This window comes from Nicotiana tomentosiformis, chromosome 9 (assembly GCF_000390325.3).
Source record: "Nicotiana tomentosiformis chromosome 9, ASM39032v3, whole genome shotgun sequence".
NCBI lineage: Eukaryota > Viridiplantae > Streptophyta > Magnoliopsida > Solanales > Solanaceae > Nicotiana > Nicotiana tomentosiformis.
This window is the reverse complement of record NC_090820.1, coordinates 111,249,697-111,256,989: the sequence shown is the minus strand read 5'-3', so window position 1 is coordinate 111,256,989 and position 7,293 is coordinate 111,249,697.

The window sequence follows — 7,293 nt, the reverse complement described above, 5'->3', positions numbered from 1 at the left end:
GCTCGTACCTTATATATAGTTTCTTGACAGTCTTGTCGTCCCATGTTACGTATGTTCATGACATTATCTTTCATTGTTGGATGTTCATGATCCATGTCTACCATTTATATTGGTCTTGTCGACCCTTAAAGATAATAATGAAGGTTAGATAAAATGTACGTTGGTGCTCGGCAAGTATGGCCCGGGTGCTAGTCATGACCCTCCAGTTGGGTCGTGACATTTCAGTACCACATATATACATTTCAGGCTAAAACCGATATAATACATGACCTCGCAATCCACCCATTGGTAGTGGACAGCGTGAAGTCATAGGCCACAACGTTCGATGATCCACAACAATAACCTTCACAACTCGTATAAATCAACCAGATGCCAATGTCCGTTGCACCCCGCACATGATTAACTAGGTGATCTCTCAATACGCCCACATATTCAGTCGGAACCACAAGTTAAGGCAATGTTTGAGCATCTCTGGCTCCCTCGTAGTCCATCTGCGGCATCATGAACCGTCGACGCACAACTGATATTGAGTGCGCAATGTCATACACTAGTGGATACAAAGGAATATAAGATATATGTTTCAAGCTAAATCAATGCCGCACGATAAGGAGTCAAAGAAGTGAATATTTCCTAACAGTTCCATAGCCTCTCGAAGATAAGTACAGACGTCTCCGTACCGATCTGCAAGACTCTACTAAACCTGCTTGTGACTCATAACACCTATGAACCTAGTGCTCTGATACCAACTTGTCACGACCCCAAATTCCCTCCGTAGGATGTCGTGATGGCACCTAGTCTCTAAGACTAGGTAAGCCTATCAATGCGAAATAATAATAAATATTTAAAATAAATAAACTACAATTCAAACAATTTCAACTCCCAAAACCCGGTAGAAATAAGTCACAAGCTTCTAAGAATTTATTCTTAATGTCTCTATATGTCAAAGTCTAGATAAAATATAAGGAAGCAACATAAAATGATAGAAGGGGACTCCGGAGTCTGCAGACGCTGGCAGATATACCTCGAAGTCTCCGTGCGCAGGTAACTCAATGACGTCTAGGCTGGTAAAAATGTACCTGGATCTGCACAAAAAAAAGATGTGCAGAAGTGTAGTATGAGTACACCACAGCGGTACCCAGTAAGTGCCAAGCCTAACCTCGGTAGAGTAGTGACGGGGTCAGGTGAGGCCCTACTAGAATATAATAATGGCATGGTAAAGTGTTTATCAATGTAGTAAAATAAAATGACATTGATAATGAATCAAATAGTATGTCACATTTAATGACACCAAATAATTGCAAATAATATCTCGTGGAAATCAAAACAGAATTTCCTTCAACTTTATGAAAATCACAATAATAATCAAAGGCAACTACGGCCATAAATCAATATCAACAAGGGCACTCCCGAGGTACCGCCTCGTAGTCCCAAATCATAAATAAATTCACAATATCTCATTTCCTTATATCACCGCGGGAGCCTTCACAATTTATTTAAAGAAAACATTTTCCCGAAATAGCATCCCGCGTTTTAGCCACCCTTATCACACCGCATGACTTCTAGTAGTTCCCCTACTAGCCACGCGTATCAAGCCACCCTTATCTCACCGCATGCGTTTCAACACCCAGACCTTATACCACCGCATGCGTATCAATATCACAATATATCACAATTTGCACCTCAAGTGCTCAAATAATTTAACTTGCCAAAATAATTCAACAACAATATTTTTCCACAATAAAGAGCTCACGGCTCATGCCAAAATAAATCATCAATAATAGTTTTCCACAATAAAGAGCTCACAGCTCATGTCAAAATAATTCATCAATAATATTCTTCCACAATAAAGAGCTCACGGCTCACTCACAATGAGTATAAAAATATTCAGGAGTAAATAATTTAGGAAAATAATATTTCAAAATCTTTACTACGTTGCTTCAATATCAAAATTAAAAATGTCAAATACTTCATATTAATAATATTTAATTTAAAGAAAATCAACCTTCAAATAATGCACAGAATAAAAGAAACCAAGTTTCAACTAAACAGGTAAAACAATTAGTAAGAAAAGATCAAACAAATTTGAAATATATATCTCACATCAATGATGAAGAATATAACAAGATAAAATAATTTAATAAATGCGCAACCGTGATCTACACAATTTAAAAATATAATCTTTCACAAATTAACCCGTGTACACACTCGTCACCTCGTGCACATGACTTTCAACACATTTCAATAATCACATCAATACCAATTCTAGGGAAAATTTCCCCCACACAAGGTTAGACAAGTCACTTACCTCGACTTGCTCCAATTTAATCAAGTATTATGCTTTTTCTTCGATTTTCCGACTCCGATCGACTCGTATCTAGTCATAATTAATTTGATACAGTCAACAAAAATTATAGTAATCAATTTCATAAGCAAATATTACATTTTCATTAAAAATCCGAAATTAGCTCAAATTTTGCCCGTGGGGCCCACATCTCGGAATCCGGCGAAACATATAAAATCCGACAACCCATTCAATTACGAGTCCACCCATACCAATTTTACCAAAATCCGATAACAACTCGACCTCCAAATCTTAAATTTTTGTTTTTGGAAGATTTTACAAAAATCTTAATTTCTTCCATTTAAATCCGAAATAAATGATGAATATGACCATGGATTTATTAAATATAATCACATTTGGATATAGGACACTTACCCAAGTTGAAGTCTTGAAGAAATCCTCAAAATCGCCCAAGAACCGTGCTCCAAAACTCCAAAACGAAATGAAGGAAATGACCATTTTTGGTCCTTAAGTTTCTGCCCAAAAAATACTATTCTGGTCGCTAAAAGTCCAATCCTGTCGCTAAAAGTGTCACATCTGGTCGCTAAAGGTGCACACCAGGACTATTTACACCAATAGTTTTATTTCACTAAAAAGGCTCTAACTCCATCATACGAACTCAAAATTCGACGATTCTTGTTCCTATGAGTCACAAATAAAACTACGAACCCATTCGTTCAATCGAAACTCAATTCGGAGCTCATTTGCTCAATATAATACCAATTTCGCTCGTTAAACAATTAACTCATATTTCGCGCTTAAAACTCAATCGTGACTTGATGAAATTAGACCAAACTTTCCAGATCACTCCTATAATTCATTATCAAAATGTAGAAAGTCTCGAAATCGAATTTCGATCTCTAGAACTAAAAATGGACTTTTGGGTCATCACATAACTGTACAGACAATTCACGTGCCAATATCATCATTATTTACTCACGGCACTTCGTGCCCATATTTTATATCACAACTGCGTGGACAGTTCACGTGCCAATATCATCACTATTTACTCACGGCACCTCGTGCCCACATTTCATTTCATAATTTGTCTGGCAATAACCACAGGCTCCAAATTTCAACATATATCAAACTATTATCAATTTACCAACAACAAGACAAATTGCACAAGGTATCATCTCTGACAATATCCACCCTTATCTCTCCTATATTAACCCTTATCACTCCTATAATAGCCTCCCTTATCCCTCCGCCCCGACAATAACAATAGCCACCCTTATCACTCCTATAGACACCCGTATCTCTCTTATAGCCACCATTATCACTCCTATAATAGCCTCCCTTATCCCCCCGCCCTGACAATATCAATAACCACCCTTATCACTCCTATAGCCACCCTTATCTCTCCTATAGCCACCCTTATTGCTCCGTCCTGACAATTTCCCAACACACATAACAACAGTAAACTGCCACCCTTATATCCTCAAAATAATAACTCAAATAACACAACAATGTACACGAAATATTATAACGACAACATAACAAAATAAATTCATATCACAATTTTCCCAATGGCCACAACCAATTCCAAAGATATAACAAAATCAATTACTTTCACAACAAATAACCCAAGGCTTCACACAATGTGTAGAAAACCTCAAAACAACCACAAAGTTGGAAAATACTCAGTATAGGGCAACGCCTTCATTAATCCAAATTTTTGATAATTATATAGCTCCTCAGTTTAAACTTATTTCATTAATTATTTGCAGATGCAAAATCTATAATATAATTATTTCCAGAAATATCAAATCACCAAACTCACGGAATTCACATAAATATACAAGCAATAAACACATCAAATTATCATATAAAAACAAATTCAACAAACACGAATTGAGGCATGGCAAATGGATGATTTAATAAATGCCAACAATTATTCAATTTACTACACAATATGCCTAAGACTTTAACCTAATCAATTTTGCACATATAAGCCCGAGTACGTACTCGTCACCTCGCGTACACAGCTTTTCACATTTCACAAATGGCACATAAGACTCGATGCCTAAGGGGTAATTCCCCCACTCAAGATTAGGTAAGATACTTACCTCGACGAAACTAAGTCAATGCTTTAAATGATCTTCGCGAGTGAAGCCACCTCCGGGTGACTCAAATCTGAAATTCGCCCCTTAATAATACTACAGTGGTCCGCCACCTAAATAAATTTCAATCTACAACAATGCAACACAATTGCACCAATATTAGTAGGCAAATTTCTAGAGTTTTAGTCATTTAGGCATTTTATCAAACACCTAGAGTACATAGCATTTTACTACCTCTGGTAATGGTGTTTCTTCATCCAACAATCCCTCCTTCCCACCAACAAGAGATACTAAACCATCCTTTGTCTACAAACAACCTTCTTTAGCACCATTAAAATCATCAATGAACTCACATCCACCCAATTGTTGCTAATTAATTAATTATAAAATATCTACAACACCCAATAATCTAGTTTAAGTATTTATGGATCCCAAGCACCATCCAATAAGTGTTAATACTTATTTCTTGCTCGCATACTCATAATAAATCCATACATGTAAGTCTAAGGGTATAGGTTTACCTTTTTGGAAGAGATATTGCAAAATCCTCCTTTGAGTTCTTGATGAAATTTCTTGAAGATCTAAGTATTTTATGTGTAGATTTCATCAATACTACTGTAGAAATGAAGGAATTCCATACCAAGATATTGGGGATTGATTACCTTGAATAAGAAGGGAGTTGGGGTTCTTGAGAGAGTGGAGAGGGGCTCCAAGAATCGACCAAGAGGAGTGGGAGAAGTGAGCTACCGAAATGGTCTTTGTAAAGGCTTCACGCCTAGCTTGTCCATCCTCGTGCATCACGCGGACATGCACGAGCTCTCATTCACGTTCGCGTGCTGGGGAAATACTTCACTGTTTTGTTGAAATGGCTGGGGGGTCATGGATCGTTCAAACCCGCGCGGTGCACGATTTCACACGAGCTCCCTAGTTGCATCCTTGCTATATTTCTTGTTTTCCATCTTACTCTACTTCGATACCTTGCTATGATGTAGACACCAATTCACTTCCAAACTTTTATATAAGTATGAAACCATGATTACACGATGTTACCCTCATCCATAGCCATCTGGGGTACGCAAGCGAAAAGTGGAGATCCGAGGCGCGATTTAAGGCCTTAAGCCCTTAGCAAAACTTTCCTTGTTTCGCCTGCCTTATTTTAGTAATTTGATTAAAACGTTTTGTAGAAATATCCAAATGGCAAATGGTTTGATGCATTTAAAACCAGACTTGAAGGGCTATTCTTTAGGGGCAAAATTTCATGGAATGTATCTTCACATTATGAGAGTTATACCCATTCAAAGGTAGGTGTTGTGCAAGTAAGACACATTTTCCACTTAATATTTCCAACTTTCGCCAATCTGCATTGAATTGTCCTACGAACTTCCAAATCCAAATCTGGACACATGCCTAAGTCTGAAATCACCATACGAAGCTATTGACATCATCAAAATTCCATTACGGAGTCGCTTGCTCAAGAGTCGAATTCCGGTCAACTCTTTTCATTTTAAGCTTCAAAATGAGAATTGTTCTTTTACTTAAATTTTGAATTTTCCAAAAACTCAACTCCACCACACACGCGGGTCATAATACATATTATGAAGCTAATAAATACCTTAAATCGCTGAATGGAGCATTAATTCTTAAAACTACAAGTTGGGTCGTTACATTCCCCCCCTCTTAAATATACGTTCGTCCTCGAATGTGCCAAGAATCTTTCTAGGGACTTTAAATTACTGAGTGCATTATTTCACACATACTCAAGGGTGATTCTACGTCACTGTAAATTTAACAGGGGTCCAACAACACCGTCTCAGTGGAGATTATTTCCTTTATCCATACTTATAAGTTTTAAATCCAATTCCTTACTCTCTAATCAAATTTCAAATGCATGATTTTTCATATTAGCACACAGTGTTAGTCTCAACCGGTTGTAGAAAATTTCGTGCTCACACACACATTATACGTATGCCCATAACCACATCTCTGGTCGTAATAGCTATTTATAATTAATTCCAGCATACTCAATTAATCTTATAATAACAAAAATCTAGTTTGAAATATTTCTCAACACTGACAGCATGAAGACCTCATAATTATTACCCAAATTAACGAGTCATATTTAATGCCACCTAGGCACTCATCTCGCAGGCTAAAACTCAATATTTACAGCACAAATATGGCTAAATATGCACAGAAAATACATACAAAATTATCAAATAAGCCTAACAGACATGACTCCCTATTAATACTATAGTACAAATTTAAATTTCACAAAGGAAAAATTTAAACACATAAATTTTTACCACAAGGACCTCGTCCTTATATAACTTACACCGCGACTTGTAGTCTAGTTTAAATATTTCACATCATATAAAAAAATGCGAGGGTCTCTTCCTCATCTCTGAGTCACAAGTATTTTGCACATTGTACCAACTGAAATTTTCCATTTCCTTTATTTCTTCTTTTTAATAAATTCCGTGAAATAATTTCACAACAAAAAATGAACCCCATACCGGTAGGGCATATAATTCACACACTTGAACAAAACTATCCAAAATTTATATCAAAGCTCACTGTAGTGAGTAACAGAAAGTCACTTTTGGACTCTTAGCCCTGAATAGTGTACAAAACAAAATGTTAGACACGTCTAACACCATCTAATCTCCCAACGGGAATAAGCACATGAGTGGTGTACAAAATCACTAACTCACCATACATGGAGCATGATAGGAGGTCTAACCTCGTTAATTGGAATTGAATCAAAATAAGAACAGTGCTCCTCTATTATGAATACATCATACCTGTAATGACACCATCTGGTGTAGAGGCCTCATCCATTCCATATCAAATATATCAATGGGTCGGGCCTCCCCCTCTAGGGCGACCGCT